Source organism: Manacus candei, unplaced genomic scaffold (genome assembly GCF_025592945.1).
Source record: "Manacus candei isolate 608988 ecotype Guabito, Panama unplaced genomic scaffold, ASM2559294v1 h1tg000033l, whole genome shotgun sequence".
NCBI lineage: Eukaryota > Metazoa > Chordata > Aves > Passeriformes > Pipridae > Manacus > Manacus candei.
In genome coordinates this window covers 13867572-13890367 of record NW_026138081.1, presented here as the reverse complement: position 1 = coordinate 13890367, position 22796 = coordinate 13867572, and the positions used below count along the sequence as shown (strand labels likewise).

Here is a 22796-nt window from a genome sequence, read left to right as displayed (position 1 = left end):
CAACTGCCACAGGTAAGGATAAGTCTGGATAAGAATCAAGGGCAAAGGCCTGAATTTAATGCAGCTCTCAAAGAGAAGGACAGTATAGGAGAATCTAGACAAGGCTTCTAATGGTTCTTTTTGATTGAAGCATCTTCCAAGGTCTCACAGCTGCACTATATCAGCCCAGACTAAGGGCCTGGGGGGAGAAGAGATTGTAGGGTCTGCTGATGTAAGTAGAACCTTGACAGCTGTACAGTTACAGTGAGTCTTAGAAAGTATAGAACTTAGAAAGTATAGAATTTGTTTAGGGAAAATTCTCACTACGGTGTTAGACTAGATTTGGGTGGCTGAAGACAGATGAATAAAAGTTTGAGACAAAGGTAGTGTATCTTGCAGAAGCTAGCAGTGAGCAGCTCTTTACTTCTTGCACTTTCTTCAGCTATTCTGCTGTATTGCTTGGCCTGAGCTTGGGCTGTTTGCTTTCAGCCTGGATTCAAATATGCAAATATGCAGCCTGGATTCAAATATGCAATTGAAGATTTTGTGCATCGACAGTGAGCAGCACCTGGCTATGCTGCGTTCTTTAGCAAAGCCATTTCTACTCAAAGATTACCTTCAGTTGTAAATACAGAAAGAATTTGTAAAGGGTTACCAAAGAAATATTTTTTTTCATGAAAATGTTATTCTGATACGATTCTGTGTGAAATATCTAGTTCTTACTTGCTTAAATATAAATTGTAGCTTCAAAAAAGATAAGTGGATTTGAGCTTGTTTGCTTTTATGTTTATAAGAATCAAAGTACTGCTTTCTAAACAAAACATTGAAGTATCAAATAGAATGTGAATTGTATTTGGTCGAATACTTCATTTTTAATACCTTTTTTTTTTCCTAATCCACTGGAATAGAGTAACATTACTGCCTCTTCAAATGCATAGTAAGTTTAAAACTGCTGCCTGAACCACAGGTGGCAGTACATGTTTAAGTATGAATATATATAAGCAACTCGTGTCAGTACAGGAAGAAACTTGATTGTTGCTTGTTCTTGTTCAGTTAATCAAGATCAAATATTATATTTCTTACACTGTGTGAAGACAAACCTGAGTTTAATAGATTGGACTACATGTAGTAGAGTAATATTACAGACCACAGGAATGTCCTGAAGTAACTGTGGTTACAATAAGTGACACTGTAGAACAGGAAAAGGTTCTGTATGTTGTCTGTTCTGAGTTCTGCTTGACTTTTTTAGTCAAATGAATTAGCTTATGAAAGCTAGGCATGGATGGATTTATTAATGGCCATGTTCCTACCTATGCATCTATGAGACTGAGCATTTTTTAATCTGCTTTGGGTTTGTTTACTTTTTTCTAAAAGTAGACAGTAATTATTGACAGCTTTTAATATAACTACCAGAGGCTGACCCAAGCGTTCAAGAGACTATTATTCTGACCTAAGGTCAGAATACTAGAAAAAGTTTGGAAGCTATTTGCATCCAATTAGAAAATACTATTTTTGTCTGTAATAATTAAATAATATATCTGCACTAATTAAATATTTTCATTTTTGTAGCATCCTTTACTACAGATGTCTGACAAATTCTGAGGTAAAACACTCATAGTGAAATCATACAAAAAGTTTCAAAAAGAGTCACTTAAGGCATTGCAGATTTTTGCAAGAATGCGAGTTTCCTGTTCAATTCTTAGGGGCCAAATGTATTACTAAGATATATAAACCAAAAAATAGCACATAATAGCCTCCTGTTACCTCTTTTCCTAGCTCTACTGTAACTGTTTCTCAAATGGACTTTTCTTTTTAATCAGTCATTTAAAAAAGAAAATTGATAAGTCATATTTAGAAAAGAGTTCAGTCCAGTAGACAGATTCTGTTTGGCTTTTCAGTGAGATGTTTTGTTCCCCCTACTGATAAACCGACTAAAAAAAATGAAAATGTTGATATCATTCAGTGGCCCAGTGGATGCTACCTGTCATCCTAAATTCTGCCATCACCTTAACCACTTTCAAGAATGAGAATATTTTAGCACCAGGAGGTCTCCAACCGACACCTTGTTTGCTTAAAAAAAACCCACAAAGCCCACATTTCTTTTTCAGATAAATTTGGGATAGTGTTCTTGTATACCTTCAGATTAGAAGTCATATTTCTGTACATATTATAATAGATATTAATTATTTATAAGCTACACATGTTCTAATCAAAATTCTCAAGAGATATAGACAGACTTTAAAAAAGCTCATCTTTCTTCTTGTTTGAGGGTCCCATATATATTTATGAAATAGATATTCTTGCCACCCTGTTTTCTGATTTGAACTCTGCTAGAAATTTATCTCAACAGTCAGTGCATTTGGGGCTTCTAAATCAAGTACAGCGCTCAGTAGTTCAGGGATAGGACAGGCACAAACTGCTTCACTCAACACTACATAGACTAATGATTCACAACTGCTTCTTTCATTATAAAGCACTTCACATAAGAAAGGTGTCTTAGTGAAGCAAAGTCTTGATTTAACCTGATTTAAAACAGTACTTGACTCGACAAATGTTCATATTTAGCCTCAAGAAAAGACAATATCACCTCATTGCCTAGCTGGAGTGGTGGAATCTGGTGGTTGTTTTTTGTTTGAGAATATTTTGTGTTTGATTTTTGTGTGTGTGTGTGCATGTGCTTGGGTTGTTTATATAGTATTTTATACAAGAAATAAAAGTGAGGCTGAATGTTAACTGATGTGTAACTTCTGACAAAGTAATATATAGAACTCCTCCATACATGTGAAAGAGATTTTATTACAACAAAAAGCCATTCTTGCAGTATAAGATCATGTCTTCTCTTGAACACTATGTACCTGTGAAATAATTTTCCTTTTGTTTCAGTGTTTTCCTATGAATTGTCCATTCTTCTGCTTTATTAACCTAAGAGGACTCTCAATAATGTGTAAAGGCGCTTTGAGCACCACTGATTATATTCCTGTGGGATTCAGTTTAGCACAAAAAATTGCCATGTAATCAATATGTGTGATGACCTGTGCTGCAGTCAAAGGAGCTGACTGTGCTGATTGTAGAGGTGGTGCTTTCTGACTGGGGCCAGACTACCTGCAAATGTCTCCAAATGGTGTGCTGCTTCAGGGAGGTATAAACAGTACTAGCAGATAGAGTAAACAGCAAAAGGTTTTGAACTGATCTTTTACATGAAACACACCACTGAAATGTCTAAAAATTGAAATCGTAGTGGATTCTCTTAAGAATGAAATAATAATAGCAGACATACTTTCTCTTTCTAGAAATAATTTGCTAACGAAGTCTCTCTGATTTAGTTAAATGGCGAAATGTACAATTAATGCCTAAATGTACAATGCCTAAATCATAAAAATGCCTGACTTCTCTCTCTGCATTCATAGAGTTGCTCTGGATACTGCATGGAAGGTCTGATGTTTCACTGATTCAAAAAAAAAGGCCAATTCATAAAAATATATTTGTTCTCTGTACATGTGTTTTTTGCCCTGACATCCTAATTGTAAGCAAAGTCATTAAATTAATGTCCTATTTCTGAAGCACAAACTGGCCAACAAACAGTTGTAAGTATTGAACAAGGAATACAATATACTGTACTGTTATTTTGTAAAGAAGTTATTACACTTCTTTACACTTGTAAAGAAGTTATTGATGACTGAGCTCAAACATCTTTTATGCTTATAAAAACAAACAAAACACTTTAGGGGTCAATGATCAGGAACTCTTCTCCTATGTGTTTTTTAGTGGACTTCATTATTCAATACAAGGTTTCATTATTCAATACAAGAGTGAAAGAGATCAGCATGGGATGAAATAGAAGACTAAAAAAGACCACATTTTTTTGGTCTGAGTTGGTATACCTTATTAATTTTTTGGCCTGTTCATGCTTCTTTTGATAAAAGACAGAGTTTCTCTATAGTATCCTATCCTATTTAAAATGTAGTGCACTTGAAGTTATTGCTTCCTCTGCTCAAACATGTTACTTCTCACCCTCTATGTCCTTCATGTGAGAGACAGTAATTCATTAGACATAGCTGTGACACACTGTTAGGCAAAGTAACTTGCCTTAAAAGTCAACTTCCCTTCTATAGAGTGGCTTCCAGGACAACTTTGTTTTGGGTGACAGAATTAGAAGAATATCCAACAAGATAGGAAAACATAGTTAGATACTGTAGCTTAACATGCAATTTTAATATAAATTAAAACAGCTTGTTAATTTCTGAAATGATCTAGTTTTGTCACTGATTAGGATCTAATTGTACTTTACAACCTCATGAACTTCAGATGTTGTAACCCACTACCCCACCATATTGCATTGTATTTGTTATTCTTGTTTGGATTCTCAAATACAGAGAATTTTTTGGTGTTAAAGTCATGTCACTTTTGAAAATGCTTATTCAGGCAACTGTTCACTCCTTCCGCTCTTCTTTCTGGGGGTGGGAGTTGATACTGAGTAACAGCTGGATGAAGGAGAATCTATCACAGTCCTCCACTGTAGTACTGGCACCATGAACTGCTGGCAGAGCAGTTAACAGGGCAATGGAAGTGATGGTACTATGTCATGGCAGACTGACGGAACTACTCAACTTCAAGTTACAAAAAGTATGTCTGATCTCCCAAAAACTATTTTTCATCAATTTTTATCATCAAGTGTCCTGAAAACAACAGGTCACAGTTCATATTTAGAATGCCAGCAATCTCCAGAGTTGGTGAACAGTATGACAGTGAGGTGTGAGCTACTCTAACGAACACACATGACTGAATGACCAAGAACAAAAAATACAATCAGTTATCAGCATCCTGACGACATATAGCACAGAAATACTGCCGTCTATGTATGAATCTGTAACCTGATGTTTCAGTGTACTGAATACAAGGTAGTGATTTTACTATACTTCAAAACGGGAAGGAATAAAAAGCTTTTTCTTTCCCAAATTTTCACATGGCTGCCACTGCCTCAGAACAGAAAGTAACAGGGAGGTGTGGTGTCTGAAACTCACACTTCTCCTTCAGGGAAACACAAATTCTTCTCTGCACAGTTTCGGGTTTAACTAAGCAGTGGAAACTTTGCAACACAGTTTATGTGTTTTCACTGCCTTTAAATGATAATCAATGTCAATTGCCAGCTCATTACAAACCTTTTTTATGGATCATCAGAAACGCAGTACCTGAGGGGATGGCCTTACTTATTCCACTGAAAACCAATTGCACCTGCTATTTACTTTAAGGTACAAAATGTAGCCTACAAACTAGCAGACCAAAACAATGACTACATCAGACTCTAATTATTTCTGCTGGGAAACCTTACTTTTTCTATGGACATAAAACTCCCTAATGATCTTTAGCAAAGAAGAATTTAGCAATGCCAGTTCATTTAAAGTAACATCATGTTTAGATCTATGCGATTCTTACTTTACATCACAAAACTTAAATTAGGGAAGAAAATTGCTTTGTCATTGAAATGCCATCCTCAAAAATTATGGAATGAAAATTGGGCATCTTTACTGTGAACAGTTTTCTGCTTAATAAATTTTACAAATGTTGGTGGGTTTCTTGTTTGTGAGTGGTAGATGTTTTCTTTGTGATTTTGTTGGTTTTTTAGGGGGAATATTAGTATATATATATTTATTTATTTATTATGTATTATCTTGACAAAATTGAGGTCAGTTCTTTAGACTGTACCTCTGAGCAGCCAAGAAGGTACAGATGAAGTCAGAAAAAGAAACAAAGGTACTTATATCAACAGTCTATGTGGTTGTAAGTCAAAGCAATTCTATGATTTACTCCAGCTACACAGTCTAAACAAATTCACCAAGGAGCTGTCTAGTAGTGAAGTGCTCTGTCATGGCTACATAATGCATACAAACAGGTTGTCATGCATTATTACTGCAATATGCTTTAGTTCAACATGAACACGATAACCCAGGACACTCACTGAAATATATCAATAGACAGAGCATTTGTCTTCTGACTATGACCCTCTTTTTGGAAAAATTCCCCCTCATTACCAAGATTATGAAGCAGAAAGTAGCTGTGCTGATATCTGGAGAAGAATATAAATTGAACAAGTAAAAATAAACATTTTAATATGTTTTCCTGATTTACTCCCCCTTCCTACTTTTTTTGTTTTCTCTCTCTCTTGAGACAGGAAGGAAGTGAAGTCAGACACTACTAAGCAAAAGACACAGAGAGTCCTGACAGTTAAAGGCATCAAAATTCAGCCTCTGCTTCAAATGTGTGACATTACAAACACTGATCCGTTTTACTCATTTCACAGGGTAAATTCATCCTTCTGATTACTTACCACAGGTTCCTCTACTAAGCCAGAGATATTTGTTTCTTTTTTAAGAAATGCATGCAAATACATGCATGTCAATTAAAAAACATTAGTAGTGGAGTTCTATGTTCTTTTAAGTTTTATTTGGATTCTTATTTAGTGGAGGGGTGTTGGTGTGTTGGTGTTTGGGGTTTTTTTGTTTTGTTTGGGGGTTTTTATTTTGGTTTTTTGTTGTTGTTGTTCTTTTGTTTGTTTGGCTTTTTAAAGAAATAGTCTTAGAACTTGGATGAGAAATAGAATTTGAATGGAATAAAAGTATATGGAGTATAGATGTGTATGATAGTAAAACTTAGCTGAAAGTAGTTTTAGTAAAAGTTAAATGACAAGACTTCATGCAATTTCTTCTTACTTTTTGACCTGTGTAATGAATAGTAATCCAATCTCCATCTTTCAACCACCAGATTTTGAAGTGTTTATTCTCTAGACATCTCTTGACAGTAGTTACGTCCGATGCCCTGTAGATTAGTAATAGAGACTTTATATGGCATTAAAAACCAGAGTTAAAGAAATAACAAAGAACAGTCAAAAATCTAGAAGGGACATATAAGCAGCACTAATTAGTTACATTTTTATAAAATTAAATCATATTCCATGTGATATCAACGACTCTTCAAAGCCTATTGCTCAAACTACCAGATAAACTGAAAGTCCATAAAACATCAGTTAAATTGCTCTGTTTTCAAATGGTACTTTTCAAGGGAACTCTCCTAATGCTTCAAGCCCTGTAACAATTTTCTTCACAGTCCTCAACAAATTAGCCTGTTCTTTTGATAAGTGATCAGTGGTTCTTGCATTTACTGTAGAAACAGAAAAAAGGCACTTTGATTACTGGTAAAGTGATGTTTGTTTGTTTGTTTTTCCTTTTCGTCTTTGTTAACAAAACCCCATAATAGCCAGATTCTTTAAGCTTATAAATTCATGGAATTCTATTTCATAACATCTTATGATAAAATATCTAGTAAATTGTCAGTTAGTATTCTTTGGTATATTTAATGTTGTTCTGCTTTCAGTAGCACCTTCACAGATGTGTGAAACTTTGGCGTAGCTGTTAGAATATGGTGTTAGAATGTGACCTGGTTGTGTCAAATGAAATATCATTGGCTGTACCCATCTATGAGTTAGGAATATCCTGAACACTGAACAGAGATCCCTGTGAACTTGATGAATGTTTTCTGCTTTTCCATACAATGTATTCATATTGATATATCCAGCATTGCATATAACTCTCAGAAAATACATTCTCCTCTGCCTTTTACTTCACACACTTCTAATCTCATTGGACCTGTATGTGCTTCTTAAATGTATTCTTGTTTCCTGGTGACTGCAGTCACCTTTGGCAATTGGTCAGAATTGCAAAGCAAAGCTAGGTGAACCTCTATGACTATGGATTTGAATAAAATGCTACAGCCTAAAGGTGATGGTATTTGCTTTTTTAGATTTTATGTACCTCCTAAGATATCTCTACCCTGCTTCCATTTCACTTATTGGTTCTATGGTACTTGGAGTTAATGAAAACAAATGAAGAAAGAGAACAACATATTCGGGAAAAAAGAAAATAGTGTGAATTTTAATTACTCCAAGAGATATGGTTGATCAGAGTGACTTTTTCTTTAATTCCATGTTTGTTCATTTAGAATTTAATACAAAAGTTTATTTTAGTTAATAAACGTTTAACTGGTTTCTGAGGAAGGCAGTGAGAAAACTAGAAGACAGTGGAGGTTTTTTCAGGTATACAATGCACACAGTCTTTGAAAGCAATTCTTTCACTTAATTTTGAAGTTTTTACTATGTATTTATTAGTTAAAATACATATTATGTTTTGCCGCAATTAATTTTTTCTCTTCAAGGGCAGCTGGAACTGGAACTTTTGTCTTCATTGGAAAGAATTGCAGAAGTTAGGACAAAACCTGATACCTCCTGTTCAGGTATTTCCACGTGCTACAATAGTGCAATTAGAGAGCAGAACAGTTCCTCATACTTATGAACTGGCAAATGTGCTAAGAAAACAGTTCAAAACTCAGGTAAAAGGCATAGATGGGAACTTCTGTGTGATTAACTTTCAAATACACCTATACACCAAAATTTCATCATGCACGGCATACCGAATGCTCCAAAAATGAGTTTTTATCTCCCCAGCAATGCCTCTGGTCGTAGATAGCCTGTAATGCTTTTTATCTGTGCTAGCATACATCACTATCCTGTGTGCAGCTGCAAAACCACAACACATGTGTGTTTGTGTGTATATGTGTTCGTATGCAAGCACCTACACACACATATATGTATGTACATGCACACACTTATGTACATGTTACACATGCACATTTGTAATGCCTCAACATCTGGTACTTGATGCTAAAATTAGATCACAGCAAGAGAGATTTGGAGCCCTCTGGAAAGAACTCATTGTAGCAGGATCCCGAAATATTTTAACTGTAAGTGATTTTTAAAATAGTGTATCTGAAGCTTTTGTTAATCCTAATATTTTTTTAATGAAATATAGTGAACATCGATCCATAGCCACAAAGAATGGTTATATTGAGGAGGTACTGAACCGGAACTTAAGAGTTTTGGGCTTTGATTTTTTGGTTTCTTAACATAAGGATATTTGCTCTTTCTTCTGTACTAGAGCCAGGAGTTGCATTCTTCAATATAGATGGTACTCAAGACATTTAGCTAATTTCTGTTTATATTCTAGCTTTGAAAGAACTCATATTTTTGACCTGACTAACTCCCAGGTTATAATGATTTAAATTCATTATAAATAAGACTAATGAAACTCAGGAACTTCTGTTTAGTATTTATAGATAACTATAAGTTCAAATGAGGAAGTTTTTCTAGTTACTCTCAAATTATGTATGAGGACCTTTATTTATCTGATAGTACTTAAAAAAACAGTCATGCAGCTGTTCCACAGTGTCTTAGTCAATTGGGTTAAAACCTTTTTACCAGAATTGTTAGTTGGGAACAAAACTGAAAGGAGACACACTGGATGGACCATTATTCTGGCAGATATCAATGAACATAATATAATCAATAACAGGAAAAAACACCATACATCATCATCAACAGTACTATGGAAGTCCATCATTCATGTGGAATAGTGTAGAAATCAACATTTGTTTTGAAAGTGAAGGGGGTGAAGTCTGTCCTCAAAAACTGAATTTACAAGTAAATACCATGAGCAATTCATATTGAAGTCACATTAACTCCAAATTAATTCCTCTTAATTAATGTTGTTATGATGAATATCAAAGACATCAATAAAGATTAACCTATTTATTGCAGCATCTTGCTGACTGGAATAATATTTTGTAAAACTGGCACTAACATTGTGCATCTGTCTTTGCTATTTATGTAGACCTAGATGCAGAATAATTTATAGGACAACTGCTATAGCTCTAAAAATGTAGGATTCATGAGCTTTGCTGTTTCCATGCCTGATTGCAAACTCATTGGTACATGCCAACAGGCTTAGTGAATACCAGATGTGTTTCTGTTTCTTTGTTTTGTAAGCTTGTTTTATTATGTATCAATATATTTTTATTCCTGAATATAGATTAATGTTCAAAATCAATGGGCTTAATTTACAGATTTTACATGTTTTTTCCAAGAGTCATATATTAATTAAAGAAAAAAAAGATACATGCAAATCAAGGATTCCTTTATTCACATTGCTCAGCATTGGACTTTAAAAGATACTTTAACCTCTTGAAGTTATTTAACCCTCTCAATGGCACTACTAGATGCAGAGAAATTTAGACATACATACAACTTATGCAAGACTGACACCACATACGTGGTGTCTTGCATAAGAATGGATGTATTTATTCCAAATTATGGTGAAAATTTAATTATTTCCCAGAAGCTCCACTTAGTGGAGGAAAAGGTACTGTGGTTTTTCAACTGTAATAATACCTAGAAACAACAGACTTTTTGCTTTTTTTGCTTTTGGGAGATTGTACAAATATTAAGCAAATATTAAGTCCTGTAGGGGCAAAGAGATAACACGGCTGGAGAACCATTGTGATAACTGAATGTGTTCTAGAGTACCTGGAGGCAGAATAGAAGAAAAACTTACTTTTCTTAAAGCAATTTTTTCTACTTTAAAAAATTGAACTGTAAGTGGTAGTAAAAAAGAGGTCCACTTGTTTCATATTTGTGCCACTGGACTTCAATCTTTTACTATCTGGTTCGCCTATTAAATGTTTTTCTACTTTGTCTAACATGCTTTTTGGTAAGTTCTTCATCATAAAAATCTGTAAACCAAAAGGTCCTTTCTGAGACAGATATAGCAGGTACAGAACTGAGGCACAGAGCTTGCTTCTGTTTGGATTGTCCAGAATTGTTTTTTTTTCAGTCACTACTTCTGGAGGGAGACATGGATACACAGGCATATGCTGTGATCCTTGGGCCTGTCCTGTGCAGGGCCAGGAGTTGAACTTTGATGATTCTTGTGTATTCCTTCCAACTCATTATATTTTATGATTCTATGATACAGTTGTTTACTGTTAGGGAGAATATGGGCATCTTAGGAAAACAGTCAATTTGATAGACCTTTTGTTGAGATATAAATAAAGATATGCACTACTTCAGAACTTGTTATTTTTTTAAAAATCCTTTAATTAATGCAGATGCGGCCTATGCAAAATAATGCATTTTATTTCTTGTTGACTTCTGGATCTTCTGATAAATCTGAATGTAATACTGTTTGAACTGGAGTTTTGTCTAGAAAACAATATTGAATAAAAAATAGACAATTAGAGAAAATCCACAGCAGCCAATTTTTCTGATAGCTACTTTGCACTTTAAATTAACAAGGAGCATTTTGATCTAGTCTGTACTAACCAATCTACATTCAGTGATAACCACTGTAGAACAAAGGTAACCTAGTTTAAGGCTACCAGGTCATGAAGCCCTCTTTTACTTTTCATTTTGAAGTTCATGTTCTTTTTCGGATGGTAAGGTAACTCCTTGAGCTCCTTTTATTGTAAGGTTCTCTTCACATTATCAACATTCACTCTGATTTATTAACAACATTGTTACAGTAGTAGTCAACAAACATCAGATGACAGGTTATATGTTCCTCTTAATCTTACTCGGTGTCCTCTTTTTTGCTCATTCAAGGATAACATTTTTTATCTTGGGCACTGCAAAGCATTGAGAGTTCATTTATCATTATCCATGAGTCCTTTTCAGAATTATTGTTTCTCACAAATTTTACCGTGATAGGTTTTGCAATTCTGACTTTTTTTTTATTATTTTTGTTACTTGACCTTAAATATGAATGTATCATAGTTTTCATTTATTAGTCTATTTTGTTATGTTTAGTTTTCCAAGAGAATCTGCAGAAAGGCTCCAGGAGCCGAGATTCTCTAATCTAGAATATGACCCTTGCTAATCCTCTCAATAAACAAGTGCTCTCCCATATTTCTCAGGCATCGTCCCAGAAAGCAACTCTTCTGACTTCAGCCAAACCTGACACCTGGAGGTACAGTGCAACAGTGATAGAAACCAGAAAATGTGTTAACCCCTGGAGGTACAGTGCAACAGTAATAGAAACCAGAAAACCTGTTAACCCATTTCTGACAATAACCCATCCCATATATTTAAAAATCTAGTCAGCACGTAGCATGGTCAATTAGGAACAGATTTGTAAGAATGAATTAGTTGATGATAAGGACCTGGCATGCACAATGTGGGTACCTGGGGGCAATTTATTTCTGATTTGCAATATTTATTTGCAATATTTATTTGCAATAAATGAAGCTGACATTTTAGATGTACCATGTGACTCTGATAAAGACATGCTATCTAAGAAGAAAAAAAAAATCTACATTTTTCTACCTCTTCAGTAACTCACAGATAGCCATAACTATTAAGGATTTAACATTATAATAATGTAAATTTTCCCAAGACCTATCAATAGAATAGAATATATTCTTTTAAATAGGACATTCAAAGTTTTATATCATCTTTAGGTGAGTAAGTGGACGATTATCTTCTCCATATTTCTTGGTGCTGTGATTGATTTTGTTAAGATCTTGATTCTTGCCCCAAGTTTGACTACTGTAAATTGTTTGCCTTTTGTGACCTTTCTGCTCTCTTTAGTAGTAAAGCTTTCTAGGGAAAGATGCTAATGGCTGGGTAGCTTCTGAGCACTGTGCACTCCCCATCCTAATGTCACCTTCACATCTATTATGCTGCTGGAAATTACTGAATAACAGGCAACCTCTATTTCTATCTGACCTTTTGAGTATTTTCATTTTTCCTTGAATCACAAGTACTAATGTTCCTCAAGCTACACAGAGGTTTCCAGGACTGTAGTTTATCAACAGAGTTATTGCTACAATCAATCTGCAAGTTATCAGATTCATCTCCCATTGGTAAGGTTTAGGCTCCCACTCTCCTATTCACTGACTGGCAGAGTTACACCTGTGGTAACCTTCAATCCTGAGTGCGTCTGCATTTGAGCTAGGAACAATCTTTCAACACTGAATCAGGAGAGTTCGGGTCTTAGCAGAAGTCAGCACAGGCTTGCTGTTGTTATGAGGAGGTGCTCTGGTGTTTGCATGTACAGCATTTTTTCAGTCTAATTCGCCAAACAATTATTTTTTTTTTAATCTATGTAATGCAAATGCCAAGAAAGCACAATATGGCTTAAAAATAAAAATGTGACAATACATCCATTCCTCATAAAAATTAAATATAACAGTGCCCAAGGCAGTGTTTCACTTGAAGCTTTTTTAATGTTCTCTGAAGGTGAAAATTTTCTAACAGATCCAAGTTGCTTTTATCTTACCTTTCAAGTATTTAAAGCAAAACCTATGTCTCCTTGCATGTGCTTCTCTATAGTTTTATATGGCGTATGGATATTTCTTTCCCAGACTTAATTTTTCCTTCATAAGTTCTTCTGATACACTACTTACTAGATTACCTAAAACAAAATGTTTCTCTAATTACATCCATACGCGGCACAGGTATACAACCTTCTTATAACTCTAGTGCTGATGATGTGGTTTCAGACCTCATTTCTTCTATTTATTTCACTTTCACAATATGTAAATGACAGAAGTCAACAACAATGTGAAACAGAGTAGATGAATAGAGGAGGAGAACAGCATTGTGCCAATCTAAGACACAAAAAACTAGTAGTACAGTATTCTTATTTACTGAATTATCACACTCAGAACTAAAAAGGAAAGAAGAATGTTCTATTCTTACAAATATTGATTGTGGATTCACTGTGTCTTTTTCTGGGCAAAACAATTTTTTGACTAATATCTTATTTATGGAAGGAATTGGAAGTGAGTAATGGTCAATATTACTTCTGGATACTAGTCAGTTTCAGGTAAAATTTTTAGATTACAAAATAAAGGGAGTTTTTGGCCTCATTTTATTTTTATTCTGGAAAGTTCTCGAGTTCAAATTGATCTAAATTTAATGTCACCAAAACCAAGACATTCCTGCTGCACACTACTAACCTTCTATTTATGTATTTTTTTTAATCCCAGCTGAATTTCCAAGCTAACCATTTGCATGCCTTTTGACTATCAGTTGTCACTGAATAGAAATCCATTTTGTGTTCCTTATAGACGTGGATCCAATTTCTGTGTATTTGCAATAAGCTTTAAAACAGTTTACATAATCTATACAGTTTTATTTCTTCTAGTTCACCCGTTAAATTTAGTGGAACCTATATGTAAGTATGTACTTATGTTATAAAATTAGCATCTTATGTTCTACTTCTATGTTGTTGTCAGTAGGCTACCAGATTTGTGGCATGGATAAAAATACAGCTGCAACCATTAAAGCATCCAGCTGTTTTTTTCATATATTGCTTGGAAAAAAATAATCATGATAAAGAAAATAGAAAAAGAAGTATGTAAGTATTCCAAACAAAATGCTATAACACAGAGTCAACTGGGTTAGACAAAATGATCTTTTTCATCTCACTTGCAAAAATAACTTGACATAAATGGGTGAAGTCTTAACATATTCTATTTTCTTGGCTTCCCTCTGTGAACTAACAGTAATGAAAGTTTTCCGTGCCAAAGAAATAAGATAAATCTATTTGTCTTTATCGTGGCTTCAAAAATATTGTCACAGGGACCAGAAAAAAACTTGTAAGTAAAGGAAACTAATGATCTTATTTCTCAAAAGCCACTGAACAGCCAACAGGTAGTAAAAACATGTCAGTCCCGAATTAAGTGACACATAAGCCACTAATATTCTCTGAAGAACCTCCCAGAACAAATAACATTCGTCGCAATGTAGTTTTTGTGATTGTGAAATCTATTGCCTTAGAATGGTTTCTATTTCTTGATGTTTAGACCTTCTGCTTCTTAGTGAAGTTCTCTTAAAGCATAAATAGCTGAAGGTGCAAGCTGGCTATGTCTTATGTTTGCATTTCAATAGTTCACAGATTTATTTGCACTTTGGCTACAAGAGCTTATGTATGGAACTGTCACTGCATACAAGTTTTCTGCTGAAGATCATTTGTAACCTTAAGCAAAGAAGGAAAAAAATAATTGTATGTATAAATAAATGTGTTCATTTTGGGTGGTGGACATCTTGTTTGTCCTTTCAGATATCTATCTTTGATCTTCAAATTTATAATTCCAAGTTTTGGGTGGAGAGTAAAAAATGTAATTTCCTCTTTCTTTGAAATGTTTTAGGCATGTTTCTTACTCTCATTTTACTATTTTCTTTGGTGTTAAAACCAGTCTTTTTAAAGTGTGAAGGCCAATAAATCTAATGATTACACATACCCAGCATCAATAATTGAAATCCACATTTTTTTTAACTTACTCCTTTTCTATGTGAGATGTTTACAAGATAGCAACTTCTAAAGTCAGATTAACTCTCTTCACCTTTTCTAGAACTGCCTCCTAATCTGTGCAAAGTCTGAGTCACTAGATTTGAAAATTTTTTCTTCTTTAATATCCTTTCCTTCTAGCAATATAATCAGAACATAGCCTTTGAGATCTTTTAAGTGTTCATTTCAGAACACTTGGGACTGCTGATTTGATAATAAACGAAAATTCATCCTCCTAAGACTTTTGACCTAGTTAGTTAACCCAGGTGCTGAATAACAAGTGAACTTGTTATTGACTTTCTATTTTTCTTCATAATCAACTTTGGTGTTCACTAGCACTGCTTGGAAGACATGAATAATAGTGTATTAATGGATAATGCATAACAGTGCATTATAAACTGGTTATAAAATAGGTCGGTTGAAGCACATTTAGAATGGCTTGGCAGCAGCATTCAAATAATTTTGAAAGTTTGGTCTTTACCCCTAATGTATACTGAATTCCTTAAAATTAAAAAAAAAAAAATAACTAAGTACCTCAAACATTTTTTCAATGAAAGTCATCCATTACTCAAAATAGAGATAAAATTATTTTAATAAAATTTTAGGTACTGTGAAGGTAAATGAATTAAGTTTTTTGCAAAATTCCATATTTTGGGCATCTCCAGTAAGAGCTAGGAATAGAAGTTAAGAGACCATTTCCCCACATAATGAAATAATTAGTACTTCTGAAATAATTATGTAATAATACTACTGCTGGTGAAAACGATCTGCCAAGTCTTTCTTCTTTTTTTTTTTTTTTCTCAAGCTTCAGAATGAATGGTTTGCCTCAAACAAACAAATAAACAAAAGAGCTTTTCATTCCACAGGCTATAAGAAACAGCTGTGACTAATATATCTTCTGCAGCTCCCAGTGGCTTCATATAGCATTGCAGGGAAAAACAAAAAAAAAATCCTAATGCCTGAGGTCATGTTGAAAACAAGGTCCTTTGAGGGGAGCAAATGAGCTTGGTAATAATTGAGGAAAGGTATGTCTTACTGGAGTGGAAGAAGCAACAGTGTCAGTGCAAAGATGAGAGAAAGAATATTACCAGTTTTACCCTGTCTGTCTGAGTTCCAATTCTGAGTTTGCATCTCTTTACCTTTTTCTCTCTTATATATTCACATGTGTATGGTGGGGGGCATGTGTGATGGACTTTTTTCATCTTTTTAAAATCAGTATGTTTTTATTTTGTTGTAATGTATTTTTGGCCAGCTATCAGCTTGATGCACCAACTGGTAAAGGCCAACTGTGAACTTGCTTGCCAACATAGCTTATGTATTTCTGTCAATTTTTGTCTGCTGAAAACACTCCTTTCTGCATCAGCCAGCAACAGTGAGAACAGAAGCCAAGAATCACTGATCAGATCTTTCTTTCCAAACTGTTTCATGTTGCACATTTAGAACCTAGAGGAGGGGCAGATTATGTATCTCCCTTTATAAAAGACATTGAGATTCATTTGAATTATTTTACTTTCATTTCTGATTATTTGAAGGTTTATAAACAGAAGATAAATTTCATTGTTATGAGCATGATGGCAAACAAATAACAATTTGAACATACTGAAATACATCTTATTCTTTGGCTTACAGTAAACCATTGAGATTAGATTCAAAACTTTGAAATGTCAGCTTTGCAAAGTTAGTAAATATTCTCATCTAATTAGCACAGAGTAGACAAGAATGACCTATCTAAATGTAAAAACTCAGTGTAAGATGAAATTCTGAAATTGAATGAAGCATTGTTTGAAAATATACAGTCATGCAAAAAGATACAGAAGCATTTGCACACATTTTTGTGAGTCAGGAATTCTGTATCTAGTTTCTTCAAGAAGCCATTTTGTGTCATAATACAACACCTGTTATAGATATGTTTCTTCTTAGGAGAACTGTCTTGTAAGTGTGAGATGAAGAATAAATATATACTATTTAGTACTGGTGACAAGAAAGTTTATAAATTTTCTCTCTACTCTGGAAAGGGGGATTTTTTAAATTGTGTTGTTTGTTTTCTGACTACAGCACCTATGTGACCTTCAATCCAATTTTCTTAGTTAACAGGAATAGCACTGTTTTTGTTTTTTATTTGATATGCAATTGAAATTCAAATCTAAAAAAACCAAGATAGATAACTTGTTAATGAAAAATACAACAAACATTTTTCTATTTCTATGCTTACAGCTGTTGAATGCCATTAATTTAAAATTCTACCCTCTTCTGTTTCACAGAACCTATGCACCTCTACAGTGAGTCAAGAAATCAACATTACATTTACAACTGTAATCTTCACAAATAATGACATAACTGCACAAATTATAACCTACCTTACTTTCCTATAATTTTTCTGCTCAGAGGTTACTTATTTTAAAAGAAATTAAAAGTTAAAATTAAATTGTACATTAGCCTTTTGAGTTGAATATGTTAGAATATAGAAAAAATCCCTTCATGTTCCAGATCCACCCAACACTATAATGACTCTATAATTGTTAAAACCTAATTTCTCTCTTTTCCGTGTTGTATAATTTCCTTAAAATAATCATGCATTTAGATCTCTATGTATTTTTAGCTGTGTTGTGCTTTATGTCAGGTTTCACTGGTTGCAAGAAAACTTGCTTTATGTGTTGGCAGTGTATTAAGCAATGCTAAATGAGGCTGTTTTCTATCCCTTCTGTTTAAACTGTTCTACTGGCCAGTCAGGACTACAGGTTTCCTGGGACTTAGGGTGTGCTCTTGGGAGCTGAGCTTCATAGTACATTTGAGACTCTCCTGATAGAGTTTTGTCCTCTTCCCAGTTTATGTGTTTTATCCAATAGCAATTTAATGCAAACACACAGCTGAGACTCTGTAATGTAGCGTAATCAACTGAGATTTTTACAGTCAAGTTTTATACTTCCATGATAAACCAAACTACAGTCTAGTGCTTCCCCTGGGCCCAATTAATCTCGGCTTCCTTTTGAGCAAGTGAACAGCTCCAACAAGAGAGGTGCATATAGGTTGTTTGTAATGGCCTTCTCACGGGAAGTAGGAGATGCAGGTTCAAATCTCTTGGGTATGAAAGAAAATTAAACCTAAAAATCTGCTACATCCTACACACACTTGAACAGCCAAATAACTATAAAAAGGTCAAAGCCATCACTAACAGTTTCCTTCTTAAAGAAATTGTCTGGTTTCATGATCCTGCTAATGATCACATGCGAGTTTAGAACTAATATAATTAGCCAAGTTGGAGTCACTGCAGTTAGAAGCAAGGTGGAAGCATAATTCTAGGTGCTTGGCAAACCTTAATATTTTGCTTAGAAAGGTTTTTCAGCATTCTTATTTTAAAAATTACATACGGGCCCTATTCTTGACTAATCTGTATGTTTAAAATTACTATTAATAAAAAGAAATTATTAAATGATGAAATGAAATTATAATTAAACCAACCACACTGATTTTAAATCAATGCACTTTATCCCACTTAAATCTTCAGAAAGCCTAGATATCTATGTCTGTGATAATGTTCCTTAACTTATGCACTATAATGCATATGGATGTGAAGGTTCTAAGAAAACTATGCAGTAGGACTTCTATAGTGCAAGGGAAAAAAAAAGGAAAAATAAAAGTTAATCTCCTCACTCCTAAGGGAAAATGCTGCAAACCTTAATGTTGAATATTTACATGTAAATCAAAATGCAGAAACTTTTGTCCATCTCAAAAGGTCCATAAGTATAAATGATTTATTAACACAATACATTTTGCACTGTACACTTTGCTAATAGGGAACCACTTCTGCAGCATTACTAACTGGAGGCCTGCATCTGAGATAAGATCGATGGGGGAAAATAATTGACAGTGCTCACTTGTTAAGGAGTTTAAAGCAACATGCGTATGTAAGTGACAGATACAGAACAGCTAAGACACAAGTTATGAGTAGAAGCAGAGTACATGCATATGCATTAATTTTCATAGAGAGAAATTTAATAAAAATGTTTTAACTCTCATTGCTCTAAAAACAAAAAAAATGTATGCTAAACATTTGAAGAAAACAATTTTTAGATAAATTAACTTTCCAACTAATAGATATTATTACTTTCTAATTTCTATTGCCAACTGTTTAGCAGTGTGCTGCTTATTGCTTATCATAAATAACGATGTTTTACTAATAGCTTTTTAATGAGTAATAAATAATTGCTCCATTAATACAAAGTGCACTAATTTGTTCTACTCTTGGACTCATTCCTCTTCTGCTTGCTATGCAGATATTTAAAAAAAAAACTGATGTTTATATTCTTTTTAAAAATTCAAGCAATTCTGAGATAACTATCTAATAGATACTTGCTGACAGGTTGATACTTTAGGGCATGAAGATGATGCAAGTTCTTCTTCCATCTTTATGACCTTCCTTTATGAAACTACTGACTTTTTTTTTGCATTGAATTTAGATTTTATTTGCCATATTCATTTGGATAGAAGTAAAATAAATGGAGGTTGAAATATCTACTTATTAGGTCAATTCTCAATGGATACCTTGCTTGAATAAAAACTTACTATTCCATGATAATTATTAAGTGTATGGAGAAAAATTGCAGATCAAAATCCATAAAATTCTAAGGTAATTACATAGTACTTAAGATATCTGTGCAAAGAAATTCAAGCTAAAATTACTATTATCACAATAAATCCCACATAAAATATGCTGAGTTTATTTTTTCTTTCACCTCCCTGTTGCATTCCCCCCCGGTTTTCAATCAGTCCTCACTTAGGAATAAAGCCCATTAATTTTGCATTTTATGCATAATTCCACTAATTCTTCCTCCACTACATGAACGCATTCAGAAAGTTTCATATTCTTTAACTGCAGCTGAGATACTGTCTGAAAAAAAGCTGAGAATAAATGGAATAAATACTTCAGGATTTCAGTTTGTGAATGGGATTTTCTTCCCAAAGCAGAGGAGAATCTGAGTGCGTATTTTACATGAGACTAAACTTGAAATTTCAGTAGTCTTAACTGGTACACACTTTTTGATTGAGTTCTATGTAGAGATAAGAATTTTTCTTATGGGAATGTGTTATAAGGTACACTTAAGGGGTAGATATAGAATTCTCTTCAGTTTTAAGCTCTGAAAAAAATCAAACAAAAGGCACATTTTTGCTGCAGTTATATTAGCATTATCTTGTTAAATCAGTAGCTGTCCTCAGTGGTACTGGATAATAATATGCAAAATTTTTTGTGTATTCTTGTTTTCTGATGAGATACTGTTCTCCTATGGGACTTCCTTTTTGAGTATTTTTATGCCTGTATAATTCTTCTGTCTCTACCTAAATTCTCCTTGTGACACCAAATGCCAATAAAGTAATGGATATATGGTTATGATGAGAATTCTGGTTTCTTTAGGGAACTTCTGCTGATTTGTGTGGGTTTTTTGGTTGTTGTTGCATAAAATAATATATTTTTTTCCTTTTGTTTCTAATAGAATGCCCTTGATATCTCCCTAAGTTATATTGTAGAAATCTAACCTGTTTCTTCTACTGACTGAAATATTATGCTCTATATTGACAGAAGTCTGTATAAATAAAACTAATCTCTGAGATGCATAGTCATTGTGACAGATTTACTAGGTGAAGGCCCCAGTTCTGCTGGCGGTTTTGTGCTTTGCTTTACCTAAATAAAGTGAGAGTTCAGTGGAGGGCCACAAAGATGATTAAGAGACTGGAGTATCTCTCTCATGAGGAGAGACTGTGGGAGCTGGGATTGTTTAATCTAAATAAGAGATGACTGAGAGGGGGTCTCATTAATGCATGTAAATATCTCAAAGAGGACGGTGCCAGACTCCTTTCAGTAGTGCCCAATGACAGGATGAGGAGTAATGGCCATTAACTAGAACAAAAGAAGTTCCACCTTAACATGAGGAGGAACTTTGAGGGTGGCAGAGCACCGGAACAGCCTGCCCAGGGAGGTCATTGAGTGTCTCTCTCTGGAGACATTCAAAATGCATCTGGAGGACTTCCAATGTCATCTGCATTAGGTGACCCTACCTCGGCACTGGAGTTGGACTAGACAATCTCCACAGTTCCCTTCCAACCCAAACAATTCAGTGATTCTGTGAAATTAATATGCACATGCCAGTACAAAAGTTGGCTCAAAACTTGCCCAGCATCTTTAGAATTTCCTTGCAAATATTTAATGTAATCATAGTTATGACATATTCAAACTTGTAGTGGATAAACAAATAGAGTATGATATAAACATCCACAGTAGTGCATCAGTATAAAAATTCAGGATTAACAAAACCTATTTAGAACTATTTTTTATTACTGAGTCGTGGGTAATCACACAGCTGCTCCCTCACTCCCCCTCTGGTGGGATGGGGGAAAGAATCAGTAGAATAAAAGAGAGAAAACATGTGGGATGAGATGAAGACTGTTCAATAGGTAAAGCAAAAGCCACACATATGAGCAAAGCAAAACAAGGAATTCAGTCACCACTTCCTGTGAACAGACAGGTGTTCAGCCACCCACGGGAAAGCAAGGCACATATTTCATGTGAATCACTCTCTCTTTTGTACACTTTTGTTGTTAATATTGTTGCTGTTCCTTTTCTTATCTCATTGTTTTCAATAAATTGTTCTTATCTCAACCCGTGATCTTTGCCTTTTGTGTCTCCAATTCTCCTCTCCATCCATCTGCAGGGAGGAGCAGAAGAGAAGGATACACAGCGAACAAAGGAAGCATGGTTTGGAGAGTCTCGGTGGGAGACTTGACTTGGGGAGTACCATTCCTAAACCACAAGTGTGTTGCTACATTCCTCTTGTGTTTCACTAACTCTACACTACATTTTTAAATGGGCTTTCATGCATCCAGTTTTCGTGGTTTGAAAATATCAGGAATGGAAATGCTGACAAAAAATGTATAACATATATATCTGTAGATGTTATTTCAAAACCTGTTGCTATGCGAAGTGATATCCACTGGAATAAGGAGATCTGCAAATGCCATAGATTTGAACTCTGGTTTCTTACTTTTTACATGAGTAACCTAACCATCACTGGCTATTTGTGTTCAGCATATAAAATGAAGTGATGCAGCCCAAGAAAATATAACAGCACTTAATATCCTAAAAATACTTAGTGACCAGAAACCTATTTTCTACATGTTTTCTTACCATGATTCGTGTCATTGTTCTAATAGACACCTTGCTATACTGTTACCTTAGAACATGCAATTCAAATTCTCTATGTACACAGCATTCCTTTGTGATTGCATAGGTACTGTCACAGATGGGTAAAATGCCAGACTGCAGCGTGGGGAATAATAGAACAGAAAAAGCAATATGAGGCCAAATATTCAGACATATAAAGTTCGGGATATTTACTGAATTGACGTGCTCTTTTTAGTGTCTCCAACCATAAAATACATAGCATGTGCATGGGAAAAGAACATAAGTGAATCTATCAACATTTACCCTGGTATCAAGAAGTGGGTTTTTATTTATTTAAATTTTCACACAATCTCTTTTTCAATTATTTAATCTGATTGGTAGTGTCAATCAGTAAAATAGGAGAAATCGGAACATTATTATGTCATTATCAGATTAACTTAGGTGTTTAATGATAAATATTCAATTATATT

At 34.3% G+C, this 22796-nt stretch overlaps 1 long non-coding RNA gene across 1 annotated transcript; it reads left to right on the top strand.

Annotated features, from left to right (window-relative positions):
• Positions 1-298: 298 nt before the first annotated feature.
• Positions 299-11814, top strand: LOC127472834 (uncharacterized). Its single transcript, XR_007905184.1, has 3 exons — positions 299-362; positions 8185-8262; positions 11773-11814. It is a non-coding gene; the product is annotated as an uncharacterized LOC127472834 (long non-coding RNA).
• The last annotated feature ends 10982 nt before the right edge of the window (positions 11815-22796 follow it).